This window comes from Castor canadensis, chromosome 10, assembly GCF_047511655.1.
Source record: "Castor canadensis chromosome 10, mCasCan1.hap1v2, whole genome shotgun sequence".
NCBI lineage: Eukaryota > Metazoa > Chordata > Mammalia > Rodentia > Castoridae > Castor > Castor canadensis.
In genome coordinates this window covers 87,206,866-87,227,221 of record NC_133395.1, presented here as the reverse complement: position 1 = coordinate 87,227,221, position 20,356 = coordinate 87,206,866, and the positions used below count along the sequence as shown (strand labels likewise).

The following is a 20,356-nucleotide window of genomic DNA, read 5'->3' as shown; positions in this document are numbered from 1 at the left end:
CCCAGCACCACCACCACCACCACCACCACAACGACCCACCGTGACCACGACCCCGACCCCGTCCGGGCCACCCGCCAGACCCACGCACACCGAATCCTCACAGCTACGTCCCCGAATCCTCTCCCCTCCCCACACTCTCCTGGGGCGCGCGCCCACGACACGGGTCACCAGCGAGGTTGGTCCCAGGCCACGTTGGGGACCGCTCCCCAACTGCCCTCCAGGCGGGCGGGGAGGGACGTGCGGAAGCCATGAGAAAGTGGGTCCTGCACCCCAGCGGGCCCCACAGCGGGACGCGCCACACCTGGGCTCGCCACAAGGTGGTGCACTGGGTCCAGGGCAAGACGCCAGGGGACAGAGAAGCAGGGAGCCTCAGTCGGGTGCTGCTCCACGTCGCCCTCCGTCGCTCAACCCAAGACAGGGCAGCCAGCGCGCGACCTCTACGTGGGATCCCGCCTCCCACGGCAGAGCCTGCGGTCACAGGGACAGAGGGCGCAGGCCGCCAGAGCTCCGGATGCCAGCGGCAGCTCCCCGTCCCGCTCAAAGGGAGGGAGGGCCGCCGCTGGCGCCCAGTCGCCTGTGCCACCCTCCGGGTCTCAAAGCACTCCTCAGTCAGCTCAAGGACCGGGGCCACCTGGCCTTCGGGGTCACATGGGCTTGGGCACGACGGAAGGGACCGCTTGCCCCCGTGGAACAGACATTCTCCCCGTGGACAACCTCAGGTGCCGGGACCCTCTGCTCCGCCTTGGAAAACCCACCTTCTGCAATGTATGCCCAACGCAATCAGGCCGAGCAGATTGACCCCCTCGGCCCGGCCCCAGTGTGTGATGGGGCTCTGTGCGTGAGGGCTTGCTCTTCCCCACCTACACCAGGCACGGCATCTAACACACACACACACACACACACACACACCACGCAGAGACACCCAGACCACGCACGCACGCACGGGGACGCACCCTCCTCTCCCCCACCCCACACACGAGCAGCCGAAGGACAAGAGGGTATGGCTGGGGCCTGAGCGGGAACAAGCGAAGCCTTGGTTTGCGGCCCCTCGGCCAACTGCATCAGGATTTTTGTCTGGGCTCGGAGGCCAGAGGATCTCTGCCATTTGCTAGCAGGGCCAGGGATGGCAGGAGGGTGGGTACGGGGCTCAGCCAGGGCCAGTTCTGCTGGCACGATCCTGTAGCACGTGGCCGCGTAGCACGGGGCCGGGTCTGAAGGAGGCCAAGCAGGGGCACAAGACCCAGCAGCGGCACAGGGAAGAGGCCCAGGGCACCCAGGAGCAGACGAGACCCGGGAGTCGTGCGTGCTTGGCGTGGCCGCGGGCCCCGTGACGCCCGAGGACTCGAGTGCTCAGCCCCGTGTAGTGGCCGCGAAGGCCTGCCTGGGAGAAACGCCCCGGGAGGCCGGCAGGAACCCGGGATCGGAAGGGATGTGGAGGGGCCCCGGGTCGGAGGAGATGGCTTTGGCTGTGTTTGGTTTTGTTTCTTCTTCCCAAGATCCCGGGTGTGAAAGGGGCCAGAGGTGAAGTCCTGGGCTGGAAAGCCTCACGATTCAGCCCCGCAGCCCCAGGCCCTGAGTGTGGAGGAGGGCGGAGCGGGTCGGCGAAGGGCGCGGCTGCCGTTTTCCTGATGGGCTGGAGGGTCAGTGGCGCTTTCCGGACGAAGAGGACCGGAAGGGTCCCCGAGACCTCCGCTGGGAGCCACGCACCCACCCAAGGATACGGCTCCAGGAGGCGACGGAGGAGGGCGGCTGCTTGCCCTGGCCCGAGCTGTGCGTCCCCCGCCTTGGCCACAGCAGTGGACATTCCCAGAAGAACAAGCGCCCGAGAGCACTGAGAAATTTTCCCCCGAGAAAACTTGACCCTCGTCCTGGCAGCAGGACACCTCGGGAAGAAAGCCACCCAGCGGCCACCTGGGCGAGACCGGCTGCCCGAGCAGGCGCGCGGGGCCTCTGGCCGCTGGCCCCGGGCTGCCAGCCCCCACCCGGACTCCCAGCCGTGCCAGGAGAGCAGCGTGGAGACGCACGCCGGGGCCCTCGGCAGGCTCTTGGGGCTCCCGGAGGCGGCGGCTAGCGTCTACGGCCATACCACCCTGAACGCGCCCGATCTCGTCTGATCTCGGAAGCTAAGCAGGGTCGGGCCTGGTTAGTACTTGGATGGGAGACCGCCTGGGAATACCGGGTGCTGTAGGCTTTTGCTCCTCCCTCCCTCGCTGCTCCTTTTGTCTTCGGGGACTTCGCCACCACCAACCCCACCACCACCACCACCCCCAGCACCACCACCACCACCACCACCACAACGACCCACCGTGACCACGACCCCGACCCCGTCCGGGCCACCCGCCAGACCCACGCACACCGAATCCTCACAGCTACGTCCCCGAATCCTCTCCCCTCCCCACACTCTCCTGGGGCGCGCGCCCGCGACACGGGTCACCAGCGAGGTTGGTCCCAGGCCACGTTGGGGACCGCTCCCCAACTGCCCTCCAGGCGGGCGGGGAGGGACGTGCGGAAGCCATGAGAAAGTGGGTCCTGCACCCCAGCGGGCCCCACAGCGGGACGCGCCACACCTGGGCTCGCCACAAGGTGGTGCACTGGGTCCAGGGCAAGACGCCAGGGGACAGAGAAGCAGGGAGCCTCAGTCGGGTGCTGCTCCACGTCGCGCTCCGTCGCTCAACCCAAGACAGGGCAGCCAGCGCGCGACCTCTACGTGGGATCCCGCCTCCCACGGCAGAGCCTGCGGTCACAGGGACAGAGGGCGCAGGCCGCCAGAGCTCCGGATGCCAGCGGCAGCTCCCCGTCCCGCTCAAAGGGAGGGAGGGCCGCCGCTGGCGCCCAGTCGCCTGTGCCACCCTCCGGGTCTCAAAGCACTCCTCAGTCAGCTCAAGGACCGGGGCCACCTGGCCTTCGGGGTCACATGGGCTTGGGCACGACGGAAGGGACCGCTTGCCCCCGTGGAACAGACATTCTCCCCGTGGACAACCTCAGGTGCCGGGACCCTCTGCTCCGCCTTGGAAAACCCACCTTCTGCAATGTATGCCCAACGCAATCAGGCCGAGCAGATTGACCCCCTCGGCCCGGCCCCAGTGTGTGATGGGGCTCTGTGCGTGAGGGCTTGCTCTTCCCCACCTACACCAGGCACGGCATCTAACACACACACACACACACACACACACCACGCAGAGACACCCAGACCACGCACGCACGCACGGGGACGCACCCTCCTCTCCCCCACCCGACACACGAGCAGCCGAAGGACAAGAGGGTATGGCTGGGGCCTGAGCGGGAACAAGCGAAGCCTTGGTTTGCGGCCCCTCGGCCAACTGCATCAGGATTTTTGTCTGGGCTCGGAGGCCAGAGGATCTCTGCCATTTGCTAGCAGGGCCAGGGATGGCAGGAGGGTGGGTACGGGGCTCAGCCAGGGCCAGTTCTGCTGGCACGATCCTGTAGCACGTGGCCGCGTAGCACGGGGCCGGGTCTGAAGGAGGCCAAGCAGGGGCACAAGACCCAGCAGCGGCACAGGGAAGAGGCCCAGGGCACCCAGGAGCAGACGAGACCCGGGAGTCGTGCGTGCTTGGCGTGGCCGCGGGCCCCGTGACGCCCGAGGACTCGAGTGCTCAGCCCCGTGTAGTGGCCGCGAAGGCCTGCCTGGGAGAAACGCCCCGGGAGGCCGGCAGGAACCCGGGATCGGAAGGGATGTGGAGGGGCCCCGGGTCGGAGGAGATGGCTTTGGCTGTGTTTGGTTTTGTTTCTTCTTCCCAAGATCCCGGGTGTGAAAGGGGCCAGAGGTGAAGTCCTGGGCTGGAAAGCCTCACGATTCAGCCCCGCAGCCCCAGGCCCTGAGTGTGGAGGAGGGCGGAGCGGGTCGGCGAAGGGCGCGGCTGCCGTTTTCCTGATGGGCTGGAGGGGCAGTGGCGCTTTCCGGACGAAGAGGACCGGAAGGGTCCCCGAGACCTCCGCTGGGAGCCACGCACCCACCCAAGGATACGGCTCCAGGAGACGACGGAGGAGGGCGGCTGCTTGCCCTGGCCCGAGCTGTGCGTCCCCCGCCTTGGCCACAGCAGTGGACATTCCCAGAAGAACAAGCGCCCGAGAGCACTGAGAAATTTTCCCCCGAGAAAACTTGACCCTCGTCCTGGCAGCAGGACACCTCGGGAAGAAAGCCACCCAGCGGCCACCTGGGCGAGACCGGCTGCCCGAGCAGGCGCGCGGGGCCTCTGGCCGCTGGCCCCGGGCTGCCAGCCCCCACCCGGACTCCCAGCCGTGCCAGGAGAGCAGCGTGGAGACGCACGCCGGGGCCCTCGGCAGGCTCTTGGGGCTCCCGGAGGCGGCGGCTAGCGTCTACGGCCATACCACCCTGAACGCGCCCGATCTCGTCTGATCTCGGAAGCTAAGCAGGGTCGGGCCTGGTTAGTACTTGGATGGGAGACCGCCTGGGAATACCGGGTGCTGTAGGCTTTTGCTCCTCCCTCCCTCGCTGCTCCTTTTGTCTTCGGGGACTTCGCCACCACCCCCCCCACCACCACCACCACCCCCAGCACCACCACCACCACCACCACCACAACGACCCACCGTGACCACGACCCCGACCCCGTCCGGGCCACCCGCCAGACCCACGCACACCGAATCCTCACAGCTACGTCCCCGAATCCTCTCCCCTCCCCACACTCTCCTGGGGCGCGCGCCCGCGACACGGGTCACCAGCGAGGTTGGTCCCAGGCCACGTTGGGGACCGCTCCCCAACTGCCCTCCAGGCGGGCGGGGAGGGACGTGCGGAAGCCATGAGAAAGTGGGTCCTGCACCCCAGCGGGCCCCACAGCGGGACGCGCCACACCTGGGCTCGCCACAAGGTGGTGCACTGGGTCCAGGGTAAGACGCCAGGGGACAGAGAAGCAGGGAGCCTCAGTCGGCTGCTGCTCCACGTCGCGCTCCGTCGCTCAACCCAAGACAGGGCAGCCAGCGCGCGACCTCTACGTGGGATCCCGCCTCCCACGGCAGAGCCTGCGGTCACAGGGACAGAGGGCGCAGGCCGCCAGAGCTCCGGATGCCAGCGGCAGCTCCCCGTCCCGCTCAAAGGGAGGGAGGGCCGCCGCTGGCGCCCAGTCGCCTGTGCCACCCTCCGGGTCTCAAAGCACTCCTCAGTCAGCTCAAGGACCGGGGCCACCTGGCCTTCGGGGTCACATGGGCTTGGGCACGACGGAAGGGACCGCTTGCCCCCGTGGAACAGACATTCTCCCCGTGGACAACCTCAGGTGCCGGGACCCTCTGCTCCGCCTTGGAAAACCCACCTTCTGCAATGTATGCCCAACGCAATCAGGCCGAGCAGATTGACCCCCTCGGCCCGGCCCCAGTGTGTGATGGGGCTCTGTGCGTGAGGGCTTGCTCTTCCCCACCTACACCAGGCACGGCATCTAACACACACACACACACACACACACACACACACACCACGCAGAGACACCCAGACCACGCACGCACGCACGGGGACGCACCCTCCTCTCCCCCACCCCACACACGAGCAGCCGAAGGACAAGAGGGTATGGCTGGGGCCTGAGCGGGAACAAGCGAAGCCTTGGTTTGCGGCCCCTCGGCCAACTGCATCAGGATTTTTGTCTGGGCTCGGAGGCCAGAGGATCTCTGCCATTTGCTAGCAGGGCCAGGGATGGCAGGAGGGTGGGTACGGGGCTCAGCCAGGGCCAGTTCTGCTGGCACGATCCTGTAGCACGTGGCCGCGTAGCACGGGGCCGGGTCTGAAGGAGGCCAAGCAGGGGCACAAGACCCAGCAGCGGCACAGGGAAGAGGCCCAGGGCACCCAGGAGCAGACGAGACCCGGGAGTCGTGCGTGCTTGGCGTGGCCGCGGGCCCCGTGACGCCCGAGGACTCGAGTGCTCAGCCCCGTGTAGTGGCCGCGAAGGCCTGCCTGGGAGAAACGCCCCGGGAGGCCGGCAGGAACCCGGGATCGGAAGGGATGTGGAGGGGCCCCGGGTCGGAGGAGATGGCTTTGGCTGTGTTTGGTTTTGTTTCTTCTTCCCAAGATCCCGGGTGTGAAAGGGGCCAGAGGTGAAGTCCTGGGCTGGAAAGCCTCACGATTCAGCCCCGCAGCCCCAGGCCCTGAGTGTGGAGGAGGGCGGAGCGGGTCGGCGAAGGGCGCGGCTGCCGTTTTCCTGATGGGCTGGAGGGGCAGTGGCGCTTTCCGGACGAAGAGGACCGGAAGGGTCCCCGAGACCTCCGCTGGGAGCCACGCACCCACCCAAGGATACGGCTCCAGGAGGCGACGGAGGAGGGCGGCTGCTTGCCCTGGCCCGAGCTGTGCGTCCCCCGCCTTGGCCACAGCAGTGGACATTCCCAGAAGAACAAGCGCCCGAGAGCACTGAGAAATTTTCCCCCGAGAAAACTTGACCCTCGTCCTGGCAGCAGGACACCTCGGGAAGAAAGCCACCCAGCGGCCACCTGGGCGAGACCGGCTGCCCGAGCAGGCGCGCGGGGCCTCTGGCCGCTGGCCCCGGGCTGCCAGCCCCCACCCGGACTCCCAGCCGTGCCAGGAGAGCAGCGTGGAGACGCACGCCGGGTACCTCGGCAGGCTCTTGGGGCTCCCGGAGGCGGCGGCTAGCGTCTACGGCCATACCACCCTGAACGCGCCCGATCTCGTCTGATCTCGGAAGCTAAGCAGGGTCGGGCCTGGTTAGTACTTGGATGGGAGACCGCCTGGGAATACCGGGTGCTGTAGGCTTTTGCTCCTCCCTCCCTCGCTGCTCCTTTTGTCTTCGGGGACTTCGCCACCACCCCCCCCACCACCACCACCACCCCCAGCACCACCACCACCACCACCACCACAACGACCCACCGTGACCACGACCCCGACCCCGTCCGGGCCACCCGCCAGACCCACGCACACCGAATCCTCACAGCTACGTCCCCGAATCCTCTCCCCTCCCCACACTCTCCTGGGGCGCGCGCCCGCGACACGGGTCACCAGCGAGGTTGGTCCCAGGCCACGTTGGGGACCGCTCCCCAACTGCCCTCCAGGCGGGCGGGGAGGGACGTGCGGAAGCCATGAGAAAGTGGGTCCTGCACCCCAGCGGGCCCCACAGCGGGACGCGCCACACCTGGGCTCGCCACAAGGTGGTGCACTGGGTCCAGGGCAAGACGCCAGGGGACAGAGAAGCAGGGAGCCTCAGTCGGGTGCTGCTCCACGTCGCCCTCCGTCGCTCAACCCAAGACAGGGCAGCCAGCGCGCGACCTCTACGTGGGATCCCGCCTCCCACGGCAGAGCCTGCGGTCACAGGGACAGAGGGCGCAGGCCGCCAGAGCTCCGGATGCCAGCGGCAGCTCCCCGTCCCGCTCAAAGGGAGGGAGGGCCGCCGCTGGCGCCCAGTCGCCTGTGCCACCCTCCGGGTCTCAAAGCACTCCTCAGTCAGCTCAAGGACCGGGGCCACCTGGCCTTCGGGGTCACATGGGCTTGGGCACGACGGAAGGGACCGCTTGCCCCCGTGGAACAGACATTCTCCCCGTGGACAACCTCAGGTGCCGGGACCCTCTGATCCGCCTTGGAAAACCCACCTTCTGCAATGTATGCCCAACGCAATCAGGCCGAGCAGATTGACCCCCTCGGCCCGGCCCCAGTGTGTGATGGGGCTCTGTGCGTGAGGGCTTGCTCTTCCCCACCTACACCAGGCACGGCATCTAACACACACACACCACGCAGAGACACCCAGACCACGCACGCACGCACGGGGACGCACCCTCCTCTCCCCCACCCCACACACGAGCAGCCGAAGGACAAGAGGGTATGGCTGGGGCCTGAGCGGGAACAAGCGAAGCCTTGGTTTGCGGCCCCTCGGCCAACTGCATCAGGATTTTTGTCTGGGCTCGGAGGCCAGAGGATCTCTGCCATTTGCTAGCAGGGCCAGGGATGGCAGGAGGGTGGGTACGGGGCTCAGCCAGGGCCAGTTCTGCTGGCACGATCCTGTAGCACGTGGCCGCGTAGCACGGGGCCGGGTCTGAAGGAGGCCAAGCAGGGGCACAAGACCCAGCAGCGGCACAGGGAAGAGGCCCAGGGCACCCAGGAGCAGACGAGACCCGGGAGTCGTGCGTGCTTGGCGTGGCCGCGGGCCCCGTGACGCCCGAGGACTCGAGTGCTCAGCCCCGTGTAGTGGCCGCGAAGGCCTGCCTGGGAGAAACGCCCCGGGAGGCCGGCAGGAACCCGGGATCGGAAGGGATGTGGAGGGGCCCCGGGTCGGAGGAGATGGCTTTGGCTGTGTTTGGTTTTGTTTCTTCTTCCCAAGATCCCGGGTGTGAAAGGGGCCAGAGGTGAAGTCCTGGGCTGGAAAGCCTCACGATTCAGCCCCGCAGCCCCAGGCCCTGAGTGTGGAGGAGGGCGGAGCGGGTCGGCGAAGGGCGCCGCTGCCGTTTTCCTGATGGGCTGGAGGGGCAGTGGCGCTTTCCGGACGAAGAGGACCGGAAGGGTCCCCGAGACCTCCGCTGGGAGCCACGCACCCACCCAAGGATACGGCTCCAGGAGGCGACGGAGGAGGGCGGCTGCTTGCCCTGGCCCGAGCTGTGCGTCCCCCGCCTTGGCCACAGCAGTGGACATTCCCAGAAGAACAAGCGCCCGAGAGCACTGAGAAATTTTCCCCCGAGAAAACTTGACCCTCGTCCTGGCAGCAGGACACCTCGGGAAGAAAGCCACCCAGCGGCCACCTGGGCGAGACCGGCTGCCCGAGCAGGCGCGCGGGGCCTCTGGCCGCTGGCCCCGGGCTGCCAGCCCCCACCCGGACTCCCAGCCGTGCCAGGAGAGCAGCGTGGAGACGCACGCCGGGGCCCTCGGCAGGCTCTTGGGGCTCCCGGAGGCGGCGGCTAGCGTCTACGGCCATACCACCCTGAACGCGCCCGATCTCGTCTGATCTCGGAAGCTAAGCAGGGTCGGGCCTGGTTAGTACTTGGATGGGAGACCGCCTGGGAATACCGGGTGCTGTAGGCTTTTGCTCCTCCCTCCCTCGCTGCTCCTTTTGTCTTCGGGGACTTCGCCACCACCCCCCCCACCACCACCACCACCCCCAGCACCACCACCACCACCACCACCACAACGACCCACCGTGACCACGACCCCGACCCCGTCCGGGCCACCCGCCAGACCCACGCACACCGAATCCTCACAGCTACGTCCCCGAATCCTCTCCCCTCCCCACACTCTCCTGGGGCGCGCGCCCGCGACACGGGTCACCAGCGAGGTTGGTCCCAGGCCACGTTGGGGACCGCTCCCCAACTGCCCTCCAGGCGGGCGGGGAGGGACGTGCGGAAGCCATGAGAAAGTGGGTCCTGCACCCCAGCGGGCCCCACAGCGGGACGCGCCACACCTGGGCTCGCCACAAGGTGGTGCACTGGGTCCAGGGTAAGACGCCAGGGGACAGAGAAGCAGGGAGCCTCAGTCGGCTGCTGCTCCACGTCGCGCTCCGTCGCTCAACCCAAGACAGGGCAGCCAGCGCGCGACCTCTACGTGGGATCCCGCCTCCCACGGCAGAGCCTGCGGTCACAGGGACAGAGGGCGCAGGCCGCCAGAGCTCCGGATGCCAGCGGCAGCTCCCCGTCCCGCTCAAAGGGAGGGAGGGCCGCCGCTGGCGCCCAGTCGCCTGTGCCACCCTCCGGGTCTCAAAGCACTCCTCAGTCAGCTCAAGGACCGGGGCCACCTGGCCTTCGGGGTCACATGGGCTTGGGCACGACGGAAGGGACCGCTTGCCCCCGTGGAACAGACATTCTCCCCGTGGACAACCTCAGGTGCCGGGACCCTCTGCTCCGCCTTGGAAAACCCACCTTCTGCAATGTATGCCCAACGCAATCAGGCCGAGCAGATTGACCCCCTCGGCCCGGCCCCAGTGTGTGATGGGGCTCTGTGCGTGAGGGCTTGCTCTTCCCCACCTACACCAGGCACGGCATCTAACACACACACACACACACACACACACACACACCACGCAGAGACACCCAGACCACGCACGCACGCACGGGGACGCACCCTCCTCTCCCCCACCCCACACACGAGCAGCCAAAGGACAAGAGGGTATGGCTGGGGCCTGAGCGGGAACAAGCGAAGCCTTGGTTTGCGGCCCCTCGGCCAACTGCATCAGGATTTTTGTCTGGGCTCGGAGGCCAGAGGATCTCTGCCATTTGCTAGCAGGGCCAGGGATGGCAGGAGGGTGGGTACGGGGCTCAGCCAGGGCCAGTTCTGCTGGCACGATCCTGTAGCACGTGGCCGCGTAGCACGGGGCCGGGTCTGAAGGAGGCCAAGCAGGGGCACAAGACCCAGCAGCGGCACAGGGAAGAGGCCCAGGGCACCCAGGAGCAGACGAGACCCGGGAGTCGTGCGTGCTTGGCGTGGCCGCGGGCCCCGTGACGCCCGAGGACTCGAGTGCTCAGCCCCGTGTAGTGGCCGCGAAGGCCTGCCTGGGAGAAACGCCCCGGGAGGCCGGCAGGAACCCGGGATCGGAAGGGATGTGGAGGGGCCCCGGGTCGGAGGAGATGGCTTTGGCTGTGTTTGGTTTTGTTTCTTCTTCCCAAGATCCCGGGTGTGAAAGGGGCCAGAGGTGAAGTCCTGGGCTGGAAAGCCTCACGATTCAGCCCCGCAGCCCCAGGCCCTGAGTGTGGAGGAGGGCGGAGCGGGTCGGCGAAGGGCGCGGCTGCCGTTTTCCTGATGGGCTGGAGGGGCAGTGGCGCTTTCCGGACGAAGAGGACCGGAAGGGTCCCCGAGACCTCCGCTGGGAGCCACGCACCCACCCAAGGATACGGCTCCAGGAGGCGACGGAGGAGGGCGGCTGCTTGCCCTGGCCCGAGCTGTGCGTCCCCCGCCTTGGCCACAGCAGTGGACATTCCCAGAAGAACAAGCGCCCGAGAGCACTGAGAAATTTTCCCCCGAGAAAACTTGACCCTCGTCCTGGCAGCAGGACACCTCGGGAAGAAAGCCACCCAGCGGCCACCTGGGCGAGACCGGCTGCCCGAGCAGGCGCGCGGGGCCTCTGGCCGCTGGCCCCGGGCTGCCAGCCCCCACCCGGACTCCCAGCCGTGCCAGGAGAGCAGCGTGGAGACGCACGCCGGGTACCTCGGCAGGCTCTTGGGGCTCCCGGAGGCGGCGGCTAGCGTCTACGGCCATACCACCCTGAACGCGCCCGATCTCGTCTGATCTCGGAAGCTAAGCAGGGTCGGGCCTGGTTAGTACTTGGATGGGAGACCGCCTGGGAATACCGGGTGCTGTAGGCTTTTGCTCCTCCCTCCCTCGCTGCTCCTTTTGTCTTCGGGGACTTCGCCACCACCCCCCCCACCACCACCACCACCCCCAGCACCACCACCACCACCACCACCACAACGACCCACCGTGACCACGACCCCGACCCCGTCCGGGCCACCCGCCAGACCCACGCACACCGAATCCTCACAGCTACGTCCCCGAATCCTCTCCCCTCCCCACACTCTCCTGGGGCGCGCGCCCGTGACACGGGTCACCAGCGAGGTTGGTCCCAGGCCACGTTGGGGACCGCTCCCCAACTGCCCTCCAGGCGGGCGGGGAGGGACGTGCGGAAGCCATGAGAAAGTGGGTCCTGCACCCCAGCGGGCCCCACAGCGGGACGCGCCACACCTGGGCTCGCCACAAGGTGGTGCACTGGGTCCAGGGCAAGACGCCAGGGGACAGAGAAGCAGGGAGCCTCAGTCGGGTGCTGCTCCACGTCGCCCTCCGTCGCTCAACCCAAGACAGGGCAGCCAGCGCGCGACCTCTACGTGGGATCCCGCCTCCCACGGCAGAGCCTGCGGTCACAGGGACAGAGGGCGCAGGCCGCCAGAGCTCCGGATGCCAGCGGCAGCTCCCCGTCCCGCTCAAAGGGAGGGAGGGCCGCCGCTGGCGCCCAGTCGCCTGTGCCACCCTCCGGGTCTCAAAGCACTCCTCAGTCAGCTCAAGGACCGGGGCCACCTGGCCTTCGGGGTCACATGGGCTTGGGCACGACGGAAGGGACCGCTTGCCCCCGTGGAACAGACATTCTCCCCGTGGACAACCTCAGGTGCCGGGACCCTCTGCTCCGCCTTGGAAAACCCACCTTCTGCAATGTATGCCCAACGCAATCAGGCCGAGCAGATTGACCCCCTCGGCCCGGCCCCAGTGTGTGATGGGGCTCTGTGCGTGAGGGCTTGCTCTTCCCCACCTACACCAGGCACGGCATCTAACACACACACACCACGCAGAGACACCCAGACCACGCACGCACGCACGGGGACGCACCCTCCTCTCCCCCACCCCACACACGAGCAGCCGAAGGACAAGAGGGTATGGCTGGGGCCTGAGCGGGAACAAGCGAAGCCTTGGTTTGCGGCCCCTCGGCCAACTGCATCAGGATTTTTGTCTGGGCTCGGAGGCCAGAGGATCTCTGCCATTTGCTAGCAGGGCCAGGGATGGCAGGAGGGTGGGTACGGGGCTCAGCCAGGGCCAGTTCTGCTGGCACGATCCTGTAGCACGTGGCCGCGTAGCACGGGGCCGGGTCTGAAGGAGGCCAAGCAGGGGCACAAGACCCAGCAGCGGCACAGGGAAGAGGCCCAGGGCACCCAGGAGCAGACGAGACCCGGGAGTCGTGCGTGCTTGGCGTGGCCGCGGGCCCCGTGACGCCCGAGGACTCGAGTGCTCAGCCCCGTGTAGTGGCCGCGAAGGCCTGCCTGGGAGAAACGCCCCGGGAGGCCGGCAGGAACCCGGGATCGGAAGGGATGTGGAGGGGCCCCGGGTCGGAGGAGATGGCTTTGGCTGTGTTTGGTTTTGTTTCTTCTTCCCAAGATCCCGGGTGTGAAAGGGGCCAGAGGTGAAGTCCTGGGCTGGAAAGCCTCACGATTCAGCCCCGCAGCCCCAGGCCCTGAGTGTGGAGGAGGGCGGAGCGGGTCGGCGAAGGGCGCGGCTGCCGTTTTCCTGATGGGCTGGAGGGGCAGTGGCGCTTTCCGGACGAAGAGGACCGGAAGGGTCCCCGAGACCTCCGCTGGGAGCCACGCACCCACCCAAGGATACGGCTCCAGGAGGCGACGGAGGAGGGCGGCTGCTTGCCCTGGCCCGAGCTGTGCGTCCCCCGCCTTGGCCACAGCAGTGGACATTCCCAGAAGAACAAGCGCCCGAGAGCACTGAGAAATTTTCCCCCGAGAAAACTTGACCCTCGTCCTGGCAGCAGGACACCTCGGGAAGAAAGCCACCCAGCGGCCACCTGGGCGAGACCGGCTGCCCGAGCAGGCGCGCGGGGCCTCTGGCCGCTGGCCCCGGGCTGCCAGCCCCCACCCGGACTCCCAGCCGTGCCAGGAGAGCAGCGTGGAGACGCACGCCGGGGCCCTCGGCAGGCTCTTGGGGCTCCCGGAGGCGGCGGCTAGCGTCTACGGCCATACCACCCTGAACGCGCCCGATCTCGTCTGATCTCGGAAGCTAAGCAGGGTCGGGCCTGGTTAGTACTTGGATGGGAGACCGCCTGGGAATACCGGGTGCTGTAGGCTTTTGCTCCTCCCTCCCTCGCTGCTCCTTTTGTCTTCGGGGACTTCGCCACCACCCCCCCCACCACCACCACCACCCCCAGCACCACCACCACCACCACCACCACAACGACCCACCGTGACCACGACCCCGACCCCGTCCGGGCCACCCGCCAGACCCACGCACACCGAATCCTCACAGCTACGTCCCCGAATCCTCTCCCCTCCCCACACTCTCCTGGGGCGCGCGCCCGCGACACGGGTCACCAGCGAGGTTGGTCCCAGGCCACGTTGGGGACCGCTCCCCAACTGCCCTCCAGGCGGGCGGGGAGGGACGTGCGGAAGCCATGAGAAAGTGGGTCCTGCACCCCAGCGGGCCCCACAGCGGGACGCGCCACACCTGGGCTCGCCACAAGGTGGTGCACTGGGTCCAGGGCAAGACGCCAGGGGACAGAGAAGCAGGGAGCCTCAGTCGGGTGCTGCTCCACGTCGCGCTCCGTCGCTCAACCCAAGACAGGGCAGCCAGCGCGCGACCTCTACGTGGGATCCCGCCTCCCACGGCAGAGCCTGCGGTCACAGGGACAGAGGGCGCAGGCCGCCAGAGCTCCGGATGCCAGCGGCAGCTCCCCGTCCCGCTCAAAGGGAGGGAGGGCCGCCGCTGGCGCCCAGTCGCCTGTGCCACCCTCCGGGTCTCAAAGCACTCCTCAGTCAGCTCAAGGACCGGGGCCACCTGGCCTTCGGGGTCACATGGGCTTGGGCACGACGGAAGGGACCGCTTGCCCCCGTGGAACAGACATTCTCCCCGTGGACAACCTCAGGTGCCGGGACCCTCTGCTCCGCCTTGGAAAACCCACCTTCTGCAATGTATGCCCAACGCAATCAGGCCGAGCAGATTGACCCCCTCGGCCCGGCCCCAGTGTGTGATGGGGCTCTGTGCGTGAGGGCTTGCTCTTCCCCACCTACACCAGGCACGGCATCTAACACACACACACACACACACACACACACACACACACACACACCACGCAGAGACACCCAGACCACGCACGCACGCACGGGGACGCACCCTCCTCTCCCCCACCCCACACACGAGCAGCCGAAGGACAAGAGGGTATGGCTGGGGCCTGAGCGGGAACAAGCGAAGCCTTGGTTTGCGGCCCCTCGGCCAACTGCATCAGGATTTTTGTCTGGGCTCGGAGGCCAGAGGATCTCTGCCATTTGCTAGCAGGGCCAGGGATGGCAGGAGGGTGGGTACGGGGCTCAGCCAGGGCCAGTTCTGCTGGCACGATCCTGTAGCACGTGGCCGCGTAGCACGGGGCCGGGTCTGAAGGAGGCCAAGCAGGGGCACAAGACCCAGCAGCGGCACAGGGAAGAGGCCCAGGGCACCCAGGAGCAGACGAGACCCGGGAGTCGTGCGTGCTTGGCGTGGCCGCGGGCCCCGTGACGCCCGAGGACTCGAGTGCTCAGCCCCGTGTAGTGGCCGCGAAGGCCTGCCTGGGAGAAACGCCCCGGGAGGCCGGCAGGAACCCGGGATCGGAAGGGATGTGGAGGGGCCCCGGGTCGGAGGAGATGGCTTTGGCTGTGTTTGGTTTTGTTTCTTCTTCCCAAGATCCCGGGTGTGAAAGGGGCCAGAGGTGAAGTCCTGGGCTGGAAAGCCTCACGATTCAGCCCCGCAGCCCCAGGCCCTGAGTGTGGAGGAGGGCGGAGCGGGTCGGCGAAGGGCGCGGCTGCCGTTTTCCTGATGGGCTGGAGGGGCAGTGTCGCTTTCCGGACGAAGAGGACCGGAAGGGTCCCCGAGACCTCCGCTGGGAGCCACGCACCCACCCAAGGATACGGCTCCAGGAGGCGACGGAGGAGGGCGGCTGCTTGCCCTGGCCCGAGCTGTGCGTCCCCCGCCTTGGCCACAGCAGTGGACATTCCCAGAAGAACAAGCGCCCGAGAGCACTGAGAAATTTTCCCCCGAGAAAACTTGACCCTCATCCTGGCAGCAGGACACCTCGGGAAGAAAGCCACCCAGCGGCCACCTGGGCGAGACCGGCTGCCCGAGCAGGCGCGCGGGGCCTCTGGCCGCTGGCCCCGGGCTGCCAGGCCCCACCCGGACTCCCAGCCGTGCCAGGAGAGCAGCGTGGAGACGCACGCCGGGGCCCTCGGCAGGCTCTTGGGGCTCCCGGAGGCGGCGGCTAGCGTCTACGGCCATACCACCCTGAACGCGCCCGATCTCGTCTGATCTCGGAAGCTAAGCAGGGTCGGGCCTGGTTAGTACTTGGATGGGAGACCGCCTGGGAATACCGGGTGCTGTAGGCTTTTGCTCCTCCCTCCCTCGCTGCTCCTTTTGTCTTCGGGGACTTCGCCACCACCCCCCCCACCACCACCACCCCCAGCACCACCACCACCACCACCACAACGACCCACCGTGACCACGACCCCGACCCCGTCCGGGCCACCCGCCAGACCCACGCACACCGAATCCTCACAGCTACGTCCCCGAATCCTCTCCCCTCCCCACACTCTCCTGGGGCGCGCGCCCGCGACACGGGTCACCAGCGAGGTTGGTCCCAGGCCACGTTGGGGACCGCTCCCCAACTGCCCTCCAGGCGGGCGGGGAGGGACGTGCGGAAGCCATGAGAAAGTGGGTCCTGCACCCCAGCGGGCCCCACAGCGGGACGCGCCACACCTGGGCTCGCCACAAGGTGGTGCACTGGGTCCAGGGCAAGACGCCAGGGGACAGAGAAGCAGGGAGCCTCAGTCGGGTGCTGCTCCACGTCGCCCTCCGTCGCTCAACCCAAGACAGGGCAGCCAGCGCGCGACCTCTACGTGGGATCCCGCCTCCCACGGCAGAGCCTGCGGTCACAGGGACAGAGGGCGCAGGCCGCCAGAGCTCCGGATGCCAGCGGCAGCTCCCCGTCCCGCTCAAAGGGAGGGAGGGCCGCCGCTGGCGCCCAGTCGCCTGTGCCACCCTCCGGGTCTCAAAGCACTCCTCAGTCAGCTCAAGGACCGGGGCCACCTGGCCTTCGGGGTCACATGGGCTTGGGCACGACGGAAGGGACCGCTTGCCCCCGTGGAACAGACATTCTCCCCGTGGACAACCTCAGGTGCCGGGACCCTCTGCTCCGCCTTGGAAAACCCACCTTCTGCAATGTATGCCCAACGCAATCAGGCCGAGCAGATTGACCCCCTCGGCCCGGCCCCAGTGTGTGATGGGGCTCTGTGCGTGAGGGCTTGCTCTTCCCCACCTACACCAGGCACGGCATCTAACACACACACACACACACACACACACCACGCAGAGACACCCAGACCACGCACGCACGCACGGGGACGCACCCTCCTCTCCCCCACCCCACACACGAGCAGCCGAAGGACAAGAGGGTATGGCTGGGGCCTGAGCGGGAACAAGCGAAGCCTTGGTTTGCGGCCCCTCGGCCAACTGCATCAGGATTTTTGTCTGGGCTCGGAGGCCAGAGGATCTCTGCCATTTGCTAGCAGGGCCAGGGATGGCAGGAGGGTGGGTACGGGGCTCAGCCAGGGCCAGTTCTGCTGGCACGATCCTGTAGCACGTGGCCGCGTAGCACGGGGCCGGGTCTGAAGGAGGCCAAGCAGGGGCACAAGACCCAGCAGCGGCACAGGGAAGAGGCCCAGGGCACCCAGGAGCAGACGAGACCCAGGAGTCGTGCGTGCTTGGCGTGGCCGCGGGCCCCGTGACGCCCGAGGACTCGAGTGCTCAGCCCCGTGTAGTGGCCGCGAAGGCCTGCCTGGGAGAAACGCCCCGGGAGGCCGGCAGGAACCCGGGATCGGAAGGGATGTGGAGGGGCCCCGGGTCGGAGGAGATGGCTTTGGCTGTGTTTGGTTTTGTTTCTTCTTCCCAAGATCCCGGGTGTGAAAGGGGCCAGAGGTGAAGTCCTGGGCTGGAAAGCCTCACGATTCAGCCCCGCAGCCCCAGGCCCTGAGTGTGGAGGAGGGCGGAGCGGGTCGGCGAAGGGCGCGGCTGCCGTTTTCCTGATGGGCTGGAGGGGCAGTGGCGCTTTCCGGACGAAGAGGACCGGAAGGGTCCCCGAGACCTCCGCTGGGAGCCACGCACCCACCCAAGGATACGGCTCCAGGAGGCGACGGAGGAGGGCGGCTGCTTGCCCTGGCCCGAGCTGTGCGTCCCCCGCCTTGGCCACAGCAGTGGACATTCCCAGAAGAACAAGCGCCCGAGAGCACTGAGAAATTTTCCCCCGAGAAAACTTGACCCTCGTCCTGGCAGCAGGACACCTCGGGAAGAAAGCCACCCAGCGGCCACCTGGGCGAGACCGGCTGCCCGAGCAGGCGCGCGGGGCCTCTGGCCGCTGGCCCCGGGCTGCCAGCCCCCACCCGGACTCCCAGCCGTGCCAGGAGAGCAGCGTGGAGACGCACGCCGGGGCCCTCGGCAGGCTCTTGGGGCTCCCGGAGGCGGCGGCTAGCGTCTACGGCCATACCACCCTGAACGCGCCCGATCTCGTCTGATCTCGGAAGCTAAGCAGGGTCGGGCCTGGTTAGTACTTGGATGGGAGACCGCCTGGGAATACCGGGTGCTGTAGGCTTTTGCTCCTCCCTCCCTCGCTGCTCCTTTTGTCTTCGGGGACTTCGCCACCACCCCCCCCACCACCACCACCACCCCCAGCACCACCACCACCACCACCACCACAACGACCCACCGTGACCACGACCCCGACCCCGTCCGGGCCACCCGCCAGACCCACGCACACCGAATCCTCACAGCTACGTCCCCGAATCCTCTCCCCTCCCCACACTCTCCTGGGGCGCGCGCCCGCGACACGGGTCACCAGCGAGGTTGGTCCCAGGCCACGTTGGGGACCGCTCCCCAACTGCCCTCCAGGCGGGCGGGGAGGGACGTGCGGAAGCCATGAGAAAGTGGGTCCTGCACCCCAGCGGGCCCCACAGCGGGACGCGCCACACCTGGGCTCGCCACAAGGTGGTGCACTGGGTCCAGGGCAAGACGCCAGGGGACAGAGAAGCAGGGAGCCTCAGTCGGGTGCTGCTCCACGTCGCGCTCCGTCGCTCAACCCAAGACAGGGCAGCCAGCGCGCGACCTCTACGTGGGATCCCGCCTCCCACGGCAGAGCCTGCGGTCACAGGGACAGAGGGCGCAGGCCGCCAGAGCTCCGGATGCCAGCGGCAGCTCCCCGTCCCGCTCAAAGGGAGGGAGGGCCGCCGCTGGCGCCCAGTCGCCTGTGCCACCCTCCGGGTCTCAAAGCACTCCTCAGTCAGCTCAAGGACCGGGGCCACCTGGCCTTCGGGGTCACATGGGCTTGGGCACGACGGAAGGGACCGCTTGCCCCCGTGGAACAGACATTCTCCCCGTGGACAACCTCAGGTGCCGGGACCCTCTGCTCCGCCTTGGAAAACCCACCTTCTGCAATGTATGCCCAACGCAATCAGGCCGAGCAGATTGACCCCCTCGGCCCGGCCCCAGTGTGTGATGGGGCTCTGTGCGTGAGGGCTTGCTCTTCCCCACCTACACCAGGCACGGCATCTAACACACACACACACACACACACACACACACACACACACACACCACGCAGAGACACCCAGACCACGCACGCACGCACGGGGACGCACCCTCCTCTCCCCCACCCCACACACGAGCAGCCGAAGGACAAGAGGGTATGGCTGGGGCCTGAGCGGGAACAAGCGAAGCCTTGGTTTGCGGCCCCTCGGCCAACTGCATCAGGATTTTTGTCTGGGCTCGGAGGCCAGAGGATCTCTGCCATTTGCTAGCAGGGCCAGGGATGGCAGGAGGGTGGGTACGGGGCTCAGCCAGGGCCAGTTCTGCTGGCACGATCCTGTAGCACGTGGCCGCGTAGCACGGGGCCGGGTCTGAAGGAGGCCAAGCAGGGGCACAAGACCCAGCAGCGGCACAGGGAAGAGGCCCAGGGCACCCAGGAGCAGACGAGACCCGGGAGTCGTGCGTGCTTGGCGTGGCCGCGGGCCCCGTGACGCCCGAGGACTCGAGTGCTCAGCCCCGTGTAGTGGCCGCGAAGGCCTGCCTGGGAGAAACGCCCCGGGAGGCCGGCAGGAACCCGGGATCGGAAGGGATGTGGAGGGGCCCCGGGTCGGAGGAGATGGCTTTGGCTGTGTTTGGTTTTGTTTCTTCTTCCCAAGATCCCGGGTGTGAAAGGGGCCAGAGGTGAAGTCCTGGGCTGGAAAGCCTCACGATTCAGCCCCGCAGCCCCAGGCCCTGAGTGTGGAGGAGGGCGGAGCGGGTCGGCGAAGGGCGCGGCTGCCGTTTTCCTGATGGGCTGGAGGGGCAGTGTCGCTTTCCGGACGAAGAGGACCGGAAGGGTCCCCGAGACCTCCGCTGGGAGCCACGCACCCACCCAAGGATACGGCTCCAGGAGGCGACGGAGGAGGGCGGCTGCTTGCCCTGGCCCGAGCTGTGCGTCCCCCGCCTTGGCCACAGCAGTGGACATTCCCAGAAGAACAAGCGCCCGAGAGCACTGAGAAATTTTCCCCCGAGAAAACTTGACCCTCATCCTGGCAGCAGGACACCTCGGGAAGAAAGCCACCCAGCGGCCACCTGGGCGAGACCGGCTGCCCGAGCAGGCGCGCGGGGCCTCTGGCCGCTGGCCCCGGGCTGCCAGGCCCCACCCGGACTCCCAGCCGTGCCAGGAGAGCAGCGTGGAGACGCACGCCGGGGCCCTCGGCAGGCTCTTGGGGCTCCCGGAGGCGGCGGCTAGCGTCTACGGCCATACCACCCTGAACGCGCCCGATCTCGTCTGATCTCGGAAGCTAAGCAGGGTCGGGCCTGGTTAGTACTTGGATGGGAGACCGCCTGGGAATACCGGGTGCTGTAGGCTTTTGCTCCTCCCTCCCTCGCTGCTCCTTTTGTCTTCGGGGA

General features: G+C 67.7%; 9 non-coding genes across 9 annotated transcripts; all 9 read left to right on the top strand.

The window, feature by feature from the left end:
* The first annotated feature begins 2,072 nt into the window (after positions 1 to 2,072).
* Positions 2,073 to 2,191, top strand: LOC141413474 (5S ribosomal RNA). Its single transcript, XR_012438266.1, has one exon. It is a non-coding gene; the product is annotated as a 5S ribosomal RNA (ribosomal RNA).
* Positions 2,192 to 4,336: 2,145 nt separating this feature from the next.
* Positions 4,337 to 4,455, top strand: LOC141413473 (5S ribosomal RNA). Its single transcript, XR_012438265.1, has one exon. It is a non-coding gene; the product is annotated as a 5S ribosomal RNA (ribosomal RNA).
* A 2,153-nt stretch (positions 4,456 to 6,608) lies between these two features.
* On the top strand, positions 6,609 to 6,727 carry LOC141413472 (5S ribosomal RNA). Its single transcript, XR_012438264.1, has one exon. It is a non-coding gene; the product is annotated as a 5S ribosomal RNA (ribosomal RNA).
* A 2,131-nt stretch (positions 6,728 to 8,858) lies between these two features.
* On the top strand, positions 8,859 to 8,977 carry LOC141413471 (5S ribosomal RNA). The gene has a single exon (XR_012438263.1). It is a non-coding gene; the product is annotated as a 5S ribosomal RNA (ribosomal RNA).
* Positions 8,978 to 11,128: 2,151 nt separating this feature from the next.
* LOC141413470 (5S ribosomal RNA) lies at positions 11,129 to 11,247 on the top strand. The gene has a single exon (XR_012438262.1). It is a non-coding gene; the product is annotated as a 5S ribosomal RNA (ribosomal RNA).
* Positions 11,248 to 13,378: 2,131 nt separating this feature from the next.
* LOC141413469 (5S ribosomal RNA) lies at positions 13,379 to 13,497 on the top strand. The gene has a single exon (XR_012438261.1). It is a non-coding gene; the product is annotated as a 5S ribosomal RNA (ribosomal RNA).
* A 2,161-nt stretch (positions 13,498 to 15,658) lies between these two features.
* Positions 15,659 to 15,777, top strand: LOC141413467 (5S ribosomal RNA). Its single transcript, XR_012438259.1, has one exon. It is a non-coding gene; the product is annotated as a 5S ribosomal RNA (ribosomal RNA).
* A 2,139-nt stretch (positions 15,778 to 17,916) lies between these two features.
* On the top strand, positions 17,917 to 18,035 carry LOC141413466 (5S ribosomal RNA). Its single transcript, XR_012438258.1, has one exon. It is a non-coding gene; the product is annotated as a 5S ribosomal RNA (ribosomal RNA).
* Positions 18,036 to 20,196: 2,161 nt separating this feature from the next.
* Positions 20,197 to 20,315, top strand: LOC141413465 (5S ribosomal RNA). The gene has a single exon (XR_012438257.1). It is a non-coding gene; the product is annotated as a 5S ribosomal RNA (ribosomal RNA).
* The last annotated feature ends 41 nt before the right edge of the window (positions 20,316 to 20,356 follow it).